Genomic DNA, 19,944 nt, shown 5'->3' on the forward strand with positions numbered 1-19,944 from the left:
TCCTGGCTCTGTTTCACCATTTCTTATATTCCCGGAGATCTGTAACTCCGATTGGGCTGAAATTTTAAAACGATCTCTATCCGGATATTAGCTTTCTTGCGGTGAAAGAAGGGCTCCAACCGCCTTAAGGTGGGCTCACGAGGGTAGGGGGGCGCCCCCCTGTCTCGTGACCACCTCGGGCACTGGTTCGCGTTGATTTTCCTTCCGAATTTTCCATATTTTCCAAAAATAAGCTCCGTCCGTTTTATCCCGTTTGGACTCCGTTTGATATGGATATTCTGTGAAACCAAAAACATGCAACAGACAGGAACTGGCACTGGGCACTGGATCAATATGTTAGTCCCAAAAATAATATAAAAAGTTGCCAAAAAGTATATGAAAGTTGAATAATATTGGCATGGAACAATCAAAAATTATAGATACGACGGAGACGTATCAGCATCCCCAAGCTTAATTCCTGCTTGTCCTTGAGTAGGTAAATGATAAAAAAATAATTTTTGATGTGGAATGCTACCTAGAATAATCTTGATCATATGTCTAATCATGGCATGAATATTAAGACACGAGTGATTCAAAGCAATAATCTACCCTTTGACATAAAATAATAATACTTCAAGCATACCAACCAAACAATTATGTCTTATTGAAATAACATAGCCAAAGAAAGATCATCCCTACAAAATCATATAGTCTAGCTATGCTCCATCTTCACCACACAAAGCATTCACATCATGCACAACCCCGATGACAAGCCAAGCAATTGTTTCATACTTTTGACGTTCTCAAACCTTTTCAACTTCCACGCAATACATGAGTGTGAGCCATGGACATAGCACTATAGGTGGAATAGAATGGTGGTTGTGGAGAAGACAAAAAGGAGAAGACAGTCTCACATCAACTTGGCGTATCAACGGGCTATGGAGATGGCCATCAATAGATATCAATGTGAGCGAGTAGGGATTGCCATGCAACGGATGCACTAGAGTTATAAGTGTATGAAAGCTCTAACTGAAACTAAGTGGGTGTGCATCCAACTTGCTTGCTCATGAACACCTCGGGCATTTGAGGAAGCCCATCATCGGAATATACAAGCCAAGTTCTATAATGAAAATTCCCACTAGTATATGAAAGTGATAACTCAAAAGACTCTCTATATGAAGAACATGGTGCTACTTTGAAGCACAAGTGTGGAAAAAGGATAGTAGGATTGTCCCTTTTAATTTTTATTTATTTATATTTTTTTATTTGGCCTTTCCTTTTTTTATTTGGCCTTTATTTTTTATTTGGCCTTTCCCTTTTTTGATGGCCTTTCTTTTTTGGGGGGACAATGCTCTATTGAATGATGATCATCACACTTCTATTTACATACAACTCAATATTACAACTTGATACTAGAACAAAGATATGACTCTATATGAATGCCTCCGGCGGTGTACCGGGATGTGCAATGATCTAGCGTAGCAATGACATCAAAAAATGGACAAGCCATGAAAACATCATGCTAGCTATCTTACGATCATGCAAAGCAATATGACAATGATGCTCAAGTCATGTATATGATGATGATGGAAGTTGCATGGCAATATATCTCGGAATGGCTGTGGAAATGCCATGATAGGTAGGTATGGTGGCTGTTTTGAGGAAGGTATATGGTGGCTTATGGTACCGGCAAAAATTGCGCGGTACTAGAGAGGCTAGCAATGGTGGAAGGGTGAGAGTGTGTATATCCATGGACTCAACATTAGTCATAAAGAACTCACATACTTATTGCAAAAATCTATTAGTCATCGAAACAAAGTACTACGCGCATGCTCCTAGGGGGATAGATTGGTAGGAAAAGACCATCGCTCGTCCCCGACCGCCACTCATAAGGAAGACAATCAATAAACACCTCATGCTCCGACTTCGTTACATAACGGTTCACCATACGTGCATGCTATGGGACTTGAAAACCTCAACACAAGTATTTCTCAATTTCACAATTAATCGACTAGCATGACTCTAATATCACCATCTTTATATCGCAAAACTATTGCAAGGAATCAAACATATCATATTCAGCGATCTACAAGTTTATGTAGGATTTTATGACTAACCATGTGAATGACTAGTTCCTGTCATCTCTCTAAATAGATATAAGTGAAGCACGAGAGTTTAATTCTTTCTACAAAAGATATGCCCGTGCTCTAACAAATATAAGTGAAGCAAAAGAGCATTCTACAAATGGCGGTTGTCTAAGTGAAGAGAAACAGGCAATCCAAACTTCAAATGATATAAGTGAAGCACATGAAGCATTCTATAAAGCCATACTCAAAAGATATAAGTGAAGTGCAATGAGCATTCTATAAATCAACCAAGGACTATCTCATACCAGCATGGTGCATAAAAAGAAAAATAAAAACCTAAATGCAAAAGACGCTTCAAGATTGCACATATCGCATGAACAAAACGAATCCGAAAACATACTGATATTTGTTGAAGAAAGAGGGGATGCCTCCCCAGTATCCCCAAGCTTAGACGCTTGAGTCTCCTTGAATATTTACTTGGGGTGCCTCGGGGATCCCCAAGCTTGAGCTCTTGCCTCTCTTCCTTCTTCTCACATCGAGACCTTCTCAATCATCGAACACTTCATCCACACAAAATTTCAACAGAAAACTCGGTAAGATCCATTAGTATAATAAAGCAAATTACTACTCTAAGTACTGTTGCAAACCAATTCATATTTTGTTTTTGCATTGTGTCTACTGTAATATAACTTTTTCATGGATTAATCCACTAATATGAATTGATAGTTTCATCAAAACAAGCAAACTATGCATCAAAAACAGAATCTGTCTAAAACAGAACAGTCTGTAATAATCTGAACATTCACCATACTTCTGATACTTGAAAAATTCTACCAAAATTAGGAAAAACAAAAAATTTGTATAGGAATACAGTGCAAAAAGAATCAGAGCCATTTGACGTTCCAGATAAAAATGTAAAATCACACACTACAGCCAAAGTTTCTGTCCTGCACCGCACAAACCATTAAGCAAATGTAAACATCCTAAAGGCAAACCTTGGCACATTATTTTTATAATACAATGGAATTGTACAAGGGGATAATTATTTTTATTGAAAAGTTTCTGTAATCAAGATTCACAAAGTTTCCATGAGCATGAACAAAGTTCAAGGCTAGCTCCCACTTCAACAATGCTTGTCTTTCTCACTTTCGCTTTCCTTTTTGAAAAAGTTTTGGGTTCCCCTCTTTATTTTTGTTGTTTTTAAACTATATGAAAGCACTCAACAGAAATAAATGACTCCCTAAAACTTCCGGGTTGTCTCCCTGGCAGCGCTTTCTTTAAAGCCATTAAGCTAGGCATAAAGTGCTCAAGTAGTGAATCCACCCGGATCCCAAGGTATATCAAAGCAAATTTTAATTAACAGTGATTTGTAATTTAGTAGTGAGCACAAATCAACATATATCAAGCAATGACGAAGTCTAACTCTCTTCCTATGCATCGGCATGTCATAAAAGAACAAACCATGCACACAAAGTAAAGGCCAATGCATAGTATAAATAGTTTCTTGCAATTTTATCATATTGGAAACATAGAGATGTGGAGATATAGTTCCTCTCATAACAATTGCAAGTAGGAGCAGCAAGCACATGCATATTATATTTATCGAAATTATCATGTGCAACGGTAAAAGGCAACCCATCAATATAATCGTTAATAAGTGCAAACTTCTCCGATATAGTGTAGTTGGGAGAATTCAAAAAGATAATAGGACTATCATGCGTGGGTGCAATAGCAACAATTTCATGTTTAACATAAGGAACTATAGCAAGTTCATCTCCATAAGCATTATTCATATTGGCATCTTGGCCACAAGCATCATCAAAAAGGGATATTTCAAAAGAATCCAAGGGATCATAACAGTCATCATAGCAATCATCCTTCGGTAAGCACGAAGGGGAATTAAACAATGTATGAGTTGAAGAGTTACTCTCATTAGAAGGTGGGCATGGGTGATCAATCCGCTCTTCCTCCTTTTGTTCTTCGCTCTTCTCCTCATCTTTTTCATCCAATGAGCTCACAGTTTCATCAATTTCTTCTTCCATAGACTCCTGCAAAATATTAGTCTCTTCTTGGATAGCAGAGTAGTACTCAATATATGGTTCAACATAGGCATTAGAAGCATAATTATCATAGCAATATTTAAGTGTGGCAAAATTTTCAGATTTGTAAAGAGTAGCATCATACTTTTCAATCAAAGAAGCAATTTCGTAAGCACCCTTAAAAGCAACAAATTCTTCAATTTGTTGAACATCATAGTAACTATAAACACCCTTAGCATAAGAGGATACGATTCCATTATCAATAAACTCACATTGGTAGGGAAGGTGTTTCTTAGGGTTTTCAGAACAAGTAAAATTATATATATATATAACACAAATTCCAAGCATAACATTGCAAACGATGAATTTGATCCAGTAAAGTTTTCCCTTTTTCAGATATTCAGTGTCGCACATAACAAGCATGCTCATCTAAGGATTTGCCCTCAACTAAGCTAGTTGGGGTTTCAGCACGAGCACATAGGGATCGAAGATGATCCAAGTAATAAGCTTCAGCAGTGTGATAGATTTTGAGTGGTTCTTCAACCATTGGTTTAGTAGGTACAACTTTTTTTTGGTATTTTGCGTTTCCTACCCATAACTAAAGATAGAAAACAACAAAGAACAGCAAATAAAAATTACTTAGTGATAAAGCAAACAAGCACACACGAGAATATTCACCCCACACTATTGCTCCCCGGCAACGGCACCAGAAAAAGGTCTTGATAACCCACAAGTATAGGGGATCGCAACAGTTTTATAAGTAAGAGTGTCGAACTCAACGAGGAGCTAAAGGTAGAACAAATATCCCCTCAAGTTCTATCGACCACCGATACAACTCTACGCACGCTTGACGTTCGCTTTACCTAGAACAAGTATGAAACTGGAAGTACTTTGTAGGTGTTGTTGGATAGGTTTGCAAGATAATAAAGAGCACATAAATAAAAAGTAGGGCTGTTTAAGTAAAGAAACAATAAAGTAAATATAGCGAGTGTGGAAAAGTGGTGGTAGGAGTTGCGAAATTGCCCTTAAGCAATTGACTACTTTACTAGACCGATAGCAAGTATTATGTGGGAGAGGCCACTGCTAGCATGCCATCCCTTACTTGGAATTCTATGCACTTATGATTAGAACTATTAGCAAGCATCCGCAACTACTAATGTTCATTAAGGTAAAACCCAACCATAGCATTAAGATATATTGGTTCCCCTTCAATCCCGTATGCGTCAATTTCTATGCTAGGTTGAAGCTTCTGTCACTCTTGCCCTCCAATACATAGTCCTATCAACATACAACTAACCCTATGGTGTGATCCACGCGCGCAATCATATGATGGGCACCAAAGGACAGCAACATAACCACAAGCAAATTAAATCAATCATAGCAATTCATCAACCACCGATAGGACAACAAAAATCTACTCAGACATCATAGGATGGCAACACATCATTCGATAATAATATGAAGCATAAAGCACCATGTTCAAGTAGAGGGTACAATGGGTTGCGGGAGAGTGGACTGCTGTAGATAGAGGGGGGAAGGTGATGGAGATGTTGGTGAAGATAGCGGAGGTGTTGGTGTAGATCGCGGTGATGATGATGGCCCCCGGTGGCACTCCGGTGCCACCGGAAGCGAGGGGGAGAGAGCCGCCCTCCTTCTTCTTCTTCCTTGACCTTCTCCCTAGATGGGAGAAGGGTTTCCCCTCTGTTCCATGGCCTCCATGGCACGGGAGGGGCGAGAGCCCCTCCGAGATTGGATCTGTCTCTCTGTCTCTCTCTGTTTCTGCGTTCTCTCCTGGCTCTGTTTCACCGTTTCTTATATTCCCGGAGATCCGTAACTCCGATTGGGCTGAAATTTTAACACGGTCTCTATCCGGATATTAGCTTTCTTGCAGCGAAAGAAGGGCTCCAACCGCCTTACGGTGGGCTCACGAGGGTAGGGGCGCGCCCCCCTGTCTCGTGACCACCTCGGGCACTGGTTCGCGTTGATTTTCCTTCCGAATTTTCCATATTTTCCAAAAATAAGCTCCGCCCATTTTTATCCCGTTTGGACTCCGTTTGATATGGATATTCTGCGAAACCAAAAACATGCAACAAACAGGAACTGGCACTGGGCACTGGATCAATATGTTAGTCCCAAAAATAATATAAAAAGTTGCCAAAAAGTATATGAAAGTTGAATAATATTGGCATGGAACAATCGAAAATTATAGATATGATGGAGACGTATCAGGCTGGATAGTTCGTCTCTGTTGCCTTTGGAGGGTAGCTTTTGCTAACCTGGCCGAGAGCTTCTGAATCCGGTGTTTACCACCATGCTCTTCGGGATGTCTTCTTTATTGCGACGCTTGTTTTTGCTGCATCGTGGCTTCCCGTTTCCGTCCCTGACTTCGGATGTACTTGGGTCGCAGGTGCTACATCGGGCTAACCAGCTGTCCTCGCCCGCGCAAAAGCGGGTCATGAGGCTTGTTAATGCTGCCATTGTTCTCGGCTTTTCTTGGCCGAGGTGTCTGGCAAGCCATTCGTCTCGAATGCTGTGCTTGAAAGCTGTTAAGGCTTCGGCGTCCGGACAGTCGACTATTTGGTTCTTTTTAGTGAGAAACCTGTTCCAAAGCTTTCGGGTTGACTCTCCAGGCTGTTGAGTTATATGACTTAAATCGTCTGCGTCCGGTGGTCGGACATAGGTCCCTTGAAAATTTGCCCGAAAAGTGTCCTCGAGCTCTTCCCAGCTTCCAATGGAGTTTTCGGGGAGGCTTTTAAGCCAGTGCCAAGCTGGCCCTTTGAGCTGAGGGGTAAGTACTTGATGGCATGGAGATCGTCTCCTCGAGCCATGTGGATATGGAGGATGTAGTCCTCAATCCAGACCCCAGGGTCTGTCATTCCGTCGTATGCCTCTATGTTTACGGGTTTGAATCCCTTTGGAAATTCATGGTCCAGCACCTCATCGGTGAAACATAGGGGGTGTGCGGCACCCCTGTATTTGGGTGTACCGTGGTGTTCAAATTTTTGTTGTGTTGCATTGCGTGCTGGAGTGCGCTTGCTTGGCCCGTAGATGGATCTGGTTGCGCCGCCCTTTTGATGCAAGCCCTCACGTGGATCGCGTACTGGCTTTTGTGCGGCGTCGTTTGCCGCTCTATGTTGGCCACGAGGTCGTCTATCCGACCGGATGGCTATTTTGTTTTTGATTGCGGGGGATCTAAGGCCTCCTCATCGAATTCAGGTAGCAGCTTTTGCTTCGGATAGCTCTTTGTGTGGCGACTACCGCCGTACTTTGTTGCAGTGTTGAGTACTTTACTCCATCTAATTCTAAGTGTGTCTTGTGCAGCCCTGAGCCTTTGCTTATGCTTTTTCAGACTCTTCGCAGTGGCGACAAGCCTTTGATGGGTATTCTGTTGCTCCGGGTGCCTGTCCGGTGTGATGTCATCCGGACTGTTATCTTCGCCGGAGACGAGTTGTTCGGTTTGATTCTCCGTGTTGCCGTGGTTGGACGGTGGTTCAATGCCGTGTTCGTCGTCCGCTGGCTCACCCTGCTCTATCGCTGGGTCTACATGATCGCTGTTTCTACCGAGGTAGGATTTGGAGCGGTGCTTACGCCACCGCTTTGACTGCTTCTCGAGGGAATGATCCTTCGCTGCGTCCTTCCGTTCCTCGTCGTCGTTTTCTTTGGGTGTGTCCACCATGTATACATGATATGACGAAGTGGGCGTCCAGTGCCCTGTGGGCAGTGGCTCCTGTTCGTCTCCTGCATCGTCGTCCATACCGTCGATGTCTTCGGAGTCGAAGTCGAGCATGTCGGTCAAATCGTCGATAGTGGCTACTAAGTGGGTGGTGGGTGGGCGGCGAATTTCTTCGTCATCTGCATCTCAATCCTACCGGACATAGTTCGGCCAGGACTCTCCTGACAAGGAGAGAAACTTTAATGAATTCAGTATGTCGCCGAAGTGCGAGTGCTGAAAGATATCCGCGGAGGTGAACTCCATGATCGGCACCCGGTCGGATTCGATAGGCACGGGCGCAGGCGGTTCGGAGTCCGTGGCCGGGGAAGGATCTGACAGTTCGGCGACACGGCTCTCGTTAGGGGTGAAGTTAGTATTTGGCTCTATCACCGCTGAGAGTGCGGCCTCCATGGCGGGGTCTATCCACCCGTCCTTGGATGGCGCAACTGGCTCCGAATTGAGGGTCGGAGCGGTCGCCGGTGCGATCTCCCGAACACTGTCCGATGGTAGAGCTAAATCATGCTCATCGTGATCGTGTGGCGCACTCAGCAAGGGCTCGAATCCGTCGAAGATCAAGTCTCCGTGGATGTCGACCGTGTGGTTTATGCTTCCAAACCTGAGCTGGTGGCCAGGGGCGTAACTCTCGATCTGCTCCAGTTGGCCAAGCGAGTTGGCCCGCAGCGCGGAGCCGCCGAATACAAAGATCTGTCCGGGGAGAAAAGTCTCACCCTGGACTGCATCGCTATCGATGATTGAAGGAGCCATCCAGCCTAATGATGACGACATAGAGGAACTCTCAATGAAAGCACCAATGTCGGTGTCAAAACCGGCAGATCTTAGGTAGGGGGTCCCGAACTGTGCGTCTAGGTGGATGGTAACAGGAGGCGGGTGACACGATGTTTACCCAGGTTCGGGCCCTCTTGATGGAGGTAATACCCTATGTCCTGCTTGATTGTTCTTGATAATATGAGTAGTACAAGAGTTGATCTACCACGAGATCGAAGAGGCTAAACCCTAGAAGCTAGCCTATGGTATGATTGTTGTTGTTGGTCCTACGGACTAAACCCTCCGGTTTATATAGACACCAGAGGGGGTTAGGGTTACACAGAGTCGGTTACAAGGAAGGAGATCTATATATCCGTATTGCCAAGCTTGCCTTCCACGCCAAGGAGAGTCCCATCCGGACACGGGACAAAGTCTTCAATCTTATATCTTCATAGTCCAACAGTCCGGCCAAAGGATATAGTCTGGCCGTCCGAAAACCCCCTAATCCAGGACCCCTCACCTTGCGTGCCAACATGCTATTAAAATGGTTATGATGTGGTATGATAGGGTGGTATCCTCCTCTGAATGATTTAAGTGACTTGACTTGGCACATGTTCACGCATGTAGTTGAAACAAATCAACATAGCCTTCACGATATTTATGTTCCTGGTGGATTATATCCTACTCATGCTTGCATCCAATGTTTATTAATTTTAATGCATGTCCATGGCTGTTGTCGCTCTCTAGTTGGTCGCTTCCCAGTCTTTTGCTAGCCTTCACCTGTACTAACGGGAATACTGCTTGTGCATTCGAATCCCTTAAACCCCAAAGTTATTCCACATGAGTCCACTATACCTTCCTATATGCGGTATCTACCTGCCGTTCCAAGTAAATTTGTATGTGCCAAACTCTAAACCTTCAAATAAATATCCTGTTTTGTATGCTCGAATAGCTCATATATCAACTAGGGATGTCTGTATCTTCCATGTTAGGCGGGTTATTCTCAAGAGGAGTGGACTCCGCTCCTCACTCACGAGATAAAGGGCTGGTCACCGGGATGCCCAGTCCCATACTTTATGCAAACTAAATCAAATATAATTGCAAACAAAACTCCCCCTGGGACCTGATGTATGTTGGAGGCACTCGTTGTTTCGAGCAAGCCATGGATTGATGTTTGTTGGTGGAGGGGGTGTATAAACTTTACCATTCTATTTGGGAACCTCCTATAATGTGTGTAGCATGGAAGATATCGCCATCTCTTGGTTGTTATGTTGACAATGAAAGTATACTGCTCAAAATTTTATTCACCTCTATTTCAAAACCGAGCTCTGGCACCTCTACAAATCCATGCTTCCCTCTGCGAAGGGTCTATCTATTTACTTTTATGTTGAATCATCACCCTCTTATTAAAAAGCACCAATTGGAGAGCACCGCTATCATTTGCATTCATTACTGTTAATTTATATTGGGTGTGACTATGATTGGATCTCTTTTACCATGAATTACAATGTCTAGTCAGTCCTTGATCTTTAAAGGTGCTCAACATTTATGTTTTGCGGTCTCAGAAAGGGCTAGCGAGATACCATCTTGTTATATCATATTATGATTGTTTTGAGAAAGTGTTGTCATCCGAGATTTATTATTATGGCTTGCTAGTTGATTATGCTATTGATATGGGTAATCATGAGACCTGAGAATTATTGCAAATATGGTTGGTTATAATCTTTGCCGAAAACTTGAATGCTAGCTTGACATATTTATAACAACAAGAGCAAACAGAGTTTGTAAAAGTTTTTCTTTATTTTCTTTCAGTTTGTTAACTGAATTACTTGAGGACAAGCAAGGGTTTAAGCTTGGGGGAGTTGATACGTCTCCAACGTAACTACTTTTCCAAACACTTTTGCCCTTGTTTTGGACTCTAACTTGTATAATTTGAATGGAACTAACCCGGACTGACGCTGTTTTCAGCAGAATTGCCATGATGTTATTTTATGTGCAGAAAACAAAAGTTCTCGGAATGACCTGAAACTCCACGGAATATCTTACAATAAATAATAAAAAATCCTCGCCAAAGATGAAGACCAGGGGGCCCACACCCTTCTCACGAGGGTGGGGGCGCCCCCCCCCTAGGGCACGCCCCCCTACCTCATGGGCCCCCTGGAGACCTCCCGACTCCAACTCCAACTCTATATAATTGCTTTCAGGGAGAAAAAAATAAGAGAGAAGAAATCATCGTGTTTTACGATACAGAGCCGCCGCCAAGCCCTAAAACCTCTCGGGAGGGCTGATCTGGAGTCCGTTCGGGGCTCCGGAGAGGGGGATTCGTCGCCGTCATCATCATCAACCATCCTCCATCACCAATTTCATGATGCTCACCGCCGTGCGTGAGTAATTCCATCGTAGACTTGCTGGACGGTGATGAGTTGGATGAGATTCACCATGTAATCGAGTTAGTTTTGTTAGGGTTTGATCCCTAGTATCCACTATGTTCTGAGATTGATGTTGCTATGACTTTGCTATGCTTAATGCTTGTCACTAGGGCCCGAGTGCCATGATTTCAGATCTGAACCTATTATGTTTTCATCAATATATGAGAGTTCTAGATACTATCTTGCAAGTCTATAGTCACCTATTATGTGTTATGATCCGTTAACCCCGAAGTGACAATAATCGGGATACTTACCGGTGATGACCGTAGTTTGAGGAGTTCATGTATTCACTATGTGCTAATGCTTTGTTCCGGTTCTCTATTAAAAGGAGGCCTTAATATCCCTTAGTTTCCATTAGGACCCCGCTGCCACGTGAGGATAGGACAAAAGATGTCATGCAAGTTCTTTTCCATAAGCACGCATGACTATATTCGGAATACATGCCTACATTACATTGACGAATTGGAGCTAGTTCTGTGTCACCCTATGTTATGACTGTTACATGATGAACCGCATCCGGCATAATTACCCATCATTGATCCGATGCCTACGAGCTTTCCATATACTGGTTTATGCTTATTTACTTTCCCGTTGCTATTGTTACAATCACTACAAAATACCAAAAACATTACTTTGCTTTCATTACTCTTTTGTTATCGTTACCATCACTATCATATTACTTTGCTACTAAACACTTTGCTGCAGATACTAAGTTTCCAGGTGTGGTTGAATTGACAACTCAGCTGCTAATACTTGAGAATATTCTTTGGCTCCCCTTGTGTCGAATCAATAAATTTGGGTTGAATACTCTACCCTCGAAAGCTGTTGCGATCCCCTATACTTGTGGGTTATCATACTGTAACAGAGTGATCAGAGAAATAGTGTGCAACCTTCTTCGTGGTCATGTAAATCCCATAAACAAGCTTCTGATAGTGTGGATATCTCTACTTTGACGGAGTCAGAACTTCAGAAACATAATAAACCGGGCGCTGAACTTTATAGGCTTTTCCCTCTTCTTCCCGCTCGACCGTAAGTACTGTACTGACGACTTGTCCAGTGGCTGCTATATAAAGCAGTAAAGGCTCTTTGCTTATTGGAGCAGCAAGCACCGGCTGGGTGGAAAGCAGGGTTTTTAGCTCTGCAAATGCTGCATCAGCTTCAGGGGTCCACTCGAATTTATCTGACTTCTTCATCAGTCGGTAGAGAGGCAGTGCCTTCTCACCGAGTCGAGAAATGAATTGACTTAGGGCGGCCAAACAACCAGTAAACTTCTGGACATCATGCACATGCACAGGGCGTTTCATCCCGAGTATGGCACCGACTTTCTCGGGGTTAGCATCGATCCCTCGTTCGGAAACGAGAAAACCGAGTAATTTTCCTCCTGGAACTCCGAACGTGCACTTCGATGGATTAAGCTTGATATCATACCTTCTGAGGTTGGCAAAGGTTTCAGTAAGGTCAGCCAGTAGGTCGGAACCTTTACGTGACTTGATCATAATGTCATCCATGTACACTTCCACATTCCGACTGATTTGAGTGAGTAAACACTTCTGAATCATCCGCATGAATGTGGCTCCAGCATCCTTCAGGCCGAATGGCATAGTGACATAACAGAAGCACCCGAATGGGGTGATGAAAGCTGTTTTAATCTCATCGGGTCCATATAGACGGATCTGATGATACCCGGAATAAGCGTCCAAAAAGGACAAACGCTCACACCCCGCAGTCAAATCGACTATTTTATCGATGTGAGGGAGAGGAAAATGATCCTTCGGGCAGGCCCGATTGATATGCTTGAAATCAATGCACATGCGAAGTGAGTTGTCCTTCTTAGGGACCATGACAACATTAGGTAACCACTCGGAGTTGTAAATCTCTCGAATAAACTCAGTTGCCAGGAGCCGAGCCACTTCTTCACCGATTGCTTTTCTCTTCTGTACGGCGAACCGTCGGAGATGTTCTTTGACCGGTTTCACTTTTGGGTCGACTCGCAAACGATGCTCAGCCAGTCCCCTGGGAACACCTGGCATGTCAGAAGGTTTCCATGCAAAGATGTCCCAGTTCTCATGGAGGAACTGGGTGAGCGCTTCTTCCTATTTGGAATCGAGTGTTGTTGAGATGTGAGTCGGAGCAGCATTGGGATCAGTCGGGTGAATATGAATCAGTTTTGTTTCACCGGACGACTGAAATGCTGAATCCGTGGCAGGCTTCTTAGCTCGCATCAAATCACTCAGATCTGCATTTTTCTGATACTCCTGCAATTCCACTACTGCCATCTGCGCATCGGCGATCTTCGAGCCCTTCTAGAAGCACTCTTCTGCCTTCTTTCTATTGCCAGTGATAGTGATCACACCCTTAGGACCAGGCATCTTCAATTTGAGGTACACATAGCATGGTCGAGCCATAAAACGTGCATAAGCTGGCCTGCCCAGAATAGCGTGATAAGCACTCTGGAAATCCACAACTTCAAATGTCAACTTTTCTTTGCGGTAATTCTTGGAATCGCCGAAAACCACGTCAAGAGCAATCTGGCCGAGTGATTCAGCCTTCTTGCCTGGAATGACTCCATGGAAACTCATATTGCTTTCACTGAGTCTGGACATCGGAATGACCATTCCTTTCAACATCTCCGCATACAGTATATTTAGGCCACTGCCACCATCCATCAGAACCTTAGTCAATCGGGTGCCTTCAACCACTGGGTCGACCACCAACGCTTGCCTCCCAGGGGTGGCTATGTGCGCTGGGTGATCGGACTGGTCGAATGTAATGGCAGTCTGAGACCACTTCAAATAACTGGGTGTCACCGGGGCGACCATGTTTACTTCTCTGTTGATGACTTTCAGTCGACTCTTACTTTCAACGTCAGTGAAAATCATCCGAGTGGAATTGACGTGGGGGTAACCATCATCGTCCCCCTCCTCATCCTCAACCGTGTCTTCTTCCTTCTCCTTTTCCTTGAGTTGTTTCTCTCGGAATTGCTGGATTAGGAGTCGACACTGTCGAGTGGTATGCTTTGGGTAAATGAAATTACCCTCTTCATCCTTCTTGATGTGAATGTGGCACGGTAAATCTAGCACATCATTTCCATTTTGATCTTTTACTTTCTTAGGGTTCCACGGTCCTTTGGATTTCCCCTTGAACTTCCCTTGAGTTACGGCCAAGGCTTCCCCAGGAGCAGCTGGCTCGGCTTTGCGCTTCTGCTTCTGACTGGAGTTCCCTCCTCCGGTTTCGTGGGCGACTGTTTTGTGCTTGCCACTCCGGAGTCGGTCTTCTTCTTCACCATTGGCATATTGGTGGCAATCTCCATCATCCGAGTCAGAGTCATATCTCCTGTCCGACCGAATTTCAAATTCAACTCTCGGTACTTAACGCCTTCTTTGAAGGCACAAATTGCTTAGTGATCTGACACATTCTCCACTATGTGGTGCAACGTGATCCATCTCTGGATATAATCCCTCAAAGTTTCATTCGGTTTCTGAACACAACACTGTAATTCTGTCAACCCTGCTGGCCGCTTGCAAGTACCTTCAAATGTTCTGACAAATACTCGAGCAAGATCTTCCCAAGTATAAATACTAGCAGGAGCTACCTGATTCAGCCACGCCCTGGCCGAGCCCTCTAGCATCAAAGGAAGGTGCCTCATGGCCACTTCATCGTTGCCGCCACCGATCTGTACAGCCACTCAGTAATCTTCAAGCCAAGTGTCAGGCTTGGACTCACCAATGAACTTACTGACTCCAGTCGATAACCTGAAGTTGGGAGGAATCACCGCAGCCCTGATGGCTCTGCTGAAGCACTCTGGCCTGAGACATGCATTCTACTGCTGGTTGGAAAATCTTTGTCAGGGCCTTCTCTGTGAGCTCTGTTTCTGTCGACCAGACCCTGAACGAGAATAGATCTCGCATCAAAGCCTGGTTCCCTGGGGTCGACTAGAATCCTTCGCCCACCACTGTGAGGGCGTCTGTCATCCTGCTACCGAGGCACGTATGATCCACTCCTTGGGGGAGGCGTGGGCCCTCGACGACAATCATCGTGATCGAGTCGGTGATCATACTGCTCACGGTTTCTGTACTGATCTCATCGGTCTCCACGTCCCTCACGCCTCGGGGGCGATCTCGGGCCGTGAGCCGACTGGACTGTGTCTGCAACTATGGGTCTGCTGTGAATCCTATTCCGCGACTGAGATACTACTGTATTCTGCTCTCCTGCGGTTTGGAGCAAAGCCCAGATCTGCACCAAACCTCGACCAGCTTCTGACTGGGAAGGTTGAATTGACTCCGCTATTCGGGCCGCAGCTGCAAGATTCTGGATTGGAGTTCGGTATACCTGAGTCGGAGGTGGAAAAAGTTGATGTCGACTCGATTCGGGAGCACGCTGCTGAGCACGCTCGTCGAGTGCGCGCTGGAGGTTCTCTAGTCGAGTGCGCTCAGCCAAGTTAGCCAGGCGTGCCTCCTCCAAGGCCTGGGCCTTAGGGGTTTCTCCAACGATAGGAGTGTGAAGTGCATCCATGTTCCGACGACGAAGTTCCTTCCTCCTCTGTGAAGAGAGGGGTTCGGGTCAGTACTCTTCGTGGACACGCGATGGATCGCCGCCACCATCACCTCCGTCTTCACGGGTGAAGCCAGGAGGACTACGTGGTCCATTGACAATCAAAACTTCCGCCGCGGGGTCGCTGTTGTCGCACTCGGATGCAGTCTCTACGGAGCCAGTCGAACAGGCCGTAGAGAGTTTCGTCGGGCTCGATCGCCGCGACCTGGGGGTGGCCGATTGGCGAGACACCGCATGCCTCACCCACCGCTGAAGTCTCGACCAACCGGAATGTTTGCTCCGGCGGGCTGCAGGGAGGGGGGGAAGCTACAGGAGCCGATCGATACTGGGTCGACGGCTGCCGCAGGAGGACGCCGCGGACGCACGCGCGAAAGTGCGTTGCCCCGCGGATGGAGAGTGCGTCGATGTCGAGTGAAGCCTCCTGAAGTCAAGCGGAGTCGTCAGCGACAAACACGAGCGCGCCGAGACGGATCTCGTGGCCCTCAGCCAAACCTCCGCTTGAAACCATGATGAAGGGGATCGGAAAAATTGCAACTTCTCCAACAAATCGCTAAGACACCTGCCCCAAGGTGGGCGCCAACTGTCGTGGTTCTAAGTCTGACAGTAGAATGGGGGGTAGGAATGCAGAGGCAAGATCCTAGCTATGGAGGAGTTTTACATGCAGGTTTAACAAGTTCAGGCCCTTCTCAGAGGAAGTAACAGCCCTACGTCTCAGAGCCCGGAGGCGGTCGACTGGATTATGAACATGTGTGTTACAGGGGGTGCGAACCCTTGTCCCAGAGGAGGGGGTGGCTTATATAGAGTGCGCCAGGACCCCAGCTCCCCTCCGTTACATAGGATTCAATGTACATAAAGAGGTGGTGTTACATGTAACGCCTGTATTGAAGTGCTACAAATGATCATTAAATATATGAGTAAATACCCGACCGTTGCTGCGTAGAGCGGCTTTAGGTCTTCTTATATGTCGAGTGGTTTCATGGTCGAGTGACCTGGATAAAGAGAGGTCTTCGAGTGAATGGTAGGTCGGGTGGACTTCACTCGACACCTTTGCTGAATCCCTTCTTCTGATTCTTGAACTTCTTTGTTCTTAGGACAAGGACCTTAGGTAGGACATATAGGTCAGGCCTATTACCCTACCCTAGGTTCGTGTCCTCATCAGACGCTATTGGTGTGCGGTGTGCCCGCATGTGATGCCAGCAGCGCTCGTTGATTCTTCTTCTCTGACTCGTGGCCCTAGATCGCATCGGCAATCCTATCCAAGATCACTCGGTCATGTCGTCGTTGAACCTCAACGGTTCTGGGCGCGGCTGTGTTGACTCTGCCGGGCCTAGTGGCGTCATCACAAGGTTCCAGTCTGCTCGTACTACACAGGGAGGCCGCCTCATGCCTACGGAGCTGCTACGTTGTGCTCCCCAGATGCGGATGCATCGCCGACGCCATAGAAGGTTGCGTGCTGGTGTGTTTGGTGATTGTCAACCATAGATTATTGCCATCCTGGAAACATCGGCATCGGCAACTCCATGGCCCTGATTCCAGAGTGTATACGTGGGGATTCAAGGCAGTCATGTTTGAAGATCGGTTGGGTTGTGAAGGTATTATCTCGCATGCTCATGTTGAGTCGAGATCACCTACTGGCAGTGCCTTTCCCAGGGAGTACTTGCGGTGAATGGGAAGATGATGACGATCCGCTACTCATTGTGCGTACGGTTTGCGGGACCGTGCATGTGATGACTGTGAGTCAGACGATCGGCGAATTGCAGCAACTCCGCAAGTAGGGGCGGCGACACAGGATTACTTCGTTCTTGGTGGTGCTCTTTGAGCTCCGTGTCTCGGTTTCTGGGGTGAAAAGCCTAGGTCTAGCCTTCATTGGTTGTACCTGGCAATGATGGCTCTCTAGTCGTTTTCTTGTTGAAGGCATTGTTTGGTGATCGGACCTCTCCGGGGTGAAAACCCATGTTCTGACTTTTGCGGTTAGACACGGCGATGACAACGCTTATGCACTGTTACTTTCTTGAAGGCGTCACGTTGGAGAACCCTTATACTTAGTATAGGTGTCGTTAAGGGTGGTGGTTTGTTCATGTCGTTGCGAGACTCTGATCGCTCTGGCATGGTTTCTTTAATTTTCTCTTTCTTTTTTCTTTTTTCTTTTCGGCTGTGTGCTTCCTTCATGTCTAGACTAGCTCTAGACATTTTTGTTGTTGCAGAGGCCTGATGCATGTGATATCTTTTTTATGTTAATATATTTCATTTATCGAAGAAAAGAGCTAGCTGCTGCCGCCGCCAGTTTCACAATACGACAATGGCTAAGCGGCCACACGACAATGGAAAATCTAGCCCGGACCGCCTGCTCCAGCGCACGGATCCATGGATCGATCTTCTCGACGTCGTTGTGACTTTCATCGCTCGGAAAGAAGATATGTCGATGTGACTTTCATCGCTCGGAAAGAAGATGCGCACTTAAGCATTTCATTTCATTTTTCTCTGCGGAAGCTCGAAAGAGACGGACGTAATGGGTTGCTTCCGTTATTGGGTGACGACGAACATGGGTGGCTTCGCGAAGGCCGCGCGCCCCTTTCACGGCGAGGACACTAGGACAGGCAGGTACATGCCGTGGTACCGACTCGTACGGAAGGGAAGCACGAACTAAGTTGATAACCTTGTTTGGTTAACTGATCGATCGACTATCCCAGTCAGGCATGCGTCAAAAGACAAAAGTAGTGCTCGTCCTTGACAAGTTGTGTGGAAAGGTGGCCAATAGCAAACTCGGGCTGACAGGAACATGAAATGCCGGACGAAAAACACTCATATATGTCGGCACGATCATGCGGAAAATATAGAGATCCCGTGACCGCGATTCCGGACTGTACGGTACGGGTCACGCGTGGACTCCCGGACACATGCTGCCACCATCCAACAATGGATTAACGGTGGCAGGTGAGAGGTTTTGTTTACACAAGTCGATGCATCGATCACTCCTTTTTTTAACGGCGTACGCCGTCGGGCAGTGTGCTCGCTTCCATGCACTTTGGCTAAGCGGCGTGCAGCTGCCCGCGCTCGGTCTGATTCCTCGTCCGTGACCGATGGATCGTTTTGGACATTGTGATTGTGGTGGTATCTCTTCCCTGAAGCGCGCTATCGAAACATAAAACCAGCAAACAAAACATCCACAGATGACAGAAGATGACAGAAGGAGTCGTTTCATTGTCGGTCGCTAGCTCTCATGGTCATCCTCAAAAAAAAAAGAAAACTAGCTCTCGTGGTCGACCGTGAAAGATGATACACGTCCCGCATACTCAAACAAACACTATCCCTTGGCTTTGCACGCCGGCCGCCGGGGAGCCACCAAAGTCCCGCGCGGCTTTCCGCTTTCGCGGGTGACGGACGGACCACGAATTTCATCTTTTTTTATCAGTACAAACACAAGAGTTTATATACATGCGCATACACTCTTCCTTATGAATATACACACACATACCCTATTTTTATGAGCATCTTCGAAAAACTAAGCCGGCATATCATCTTGAGATTTACGAAATCACTGTAGATGCCTCGTCGTCGACGGGAACGTCTTCTCCCACTGAATGCGCATCACCGAAAATCCTAAAATAAATTCAGGAATAAATGCAAGCACCAGGATTTGAACCCTGATGGACTGGGGATATCACCGTCTCGTGAAAATGGACAAAACTGACCCTTATCTAAAACTTCAACATGAAATGACCATAATCTGAAAATATTTCATGAAATGGCCTCTTTTGCATGACGCCCGGGGCTAGGGCGCCATGCTAGATAGCATGACGGCCTAGGGCCGTCATGCTATTTGGCATGACACCCTTGACCGGGACGCCATGCTACATGACATTATCATGGCGCCCTAGACCGGGGCGTCATGCTCTCTAGCATGGCGCCCTAGACCGGGGCGTCATGCTCTCTAGTATGGCGCCCTAACCCCGGACGACATGCAAAACAGAACCATTTCATGAAATATTTTCAGATTGGTTTCATTTTATATTTGCACCCACGGTTTCTTTAACCATCCAACTATAGGTTGGTTCACCAGGAGTATTATGTACATGCCCGTGATACGGAACGGACGTGCCAAAGGAGGAACAAATATGTTCCCTTTTGCCGCCACTTGTGCCAGAAAGCGCAAACACGCAGCTTTGAGAGGGCATAAACGAACACGATAGGCTTGTTTGGTGTATCTGCTTTTCGCAAAGACGAGCCACCACGCGAGGACGTGCTTGCCAATTGGAACCCACCGAGGTGCCCTGGGACGTGGTGATGTTCACCGTACGTACGTGCATGGCCCGTGATTCCGTCATGTACGGTGCTGGACGCAGGTAGGCTTGGCGACAGTTTGCTGCTCGCATAGTCGCGCT

This window comes from Triticum urartu, chromosome 6A (genome assembly GCF_056163025.1).
Source record: "Triticum urartu cultivar PI428250 chromosome 6A, HENAU_Tu73, whole genome shotgun sequence".
Taxonomy (NCBI): domain Eukaryota; kingdom Viridiplantae; phylum Streptophyta; class Magnoliopsida; order Poales; family Poaceae; genus Triticum; species Triticum urartu.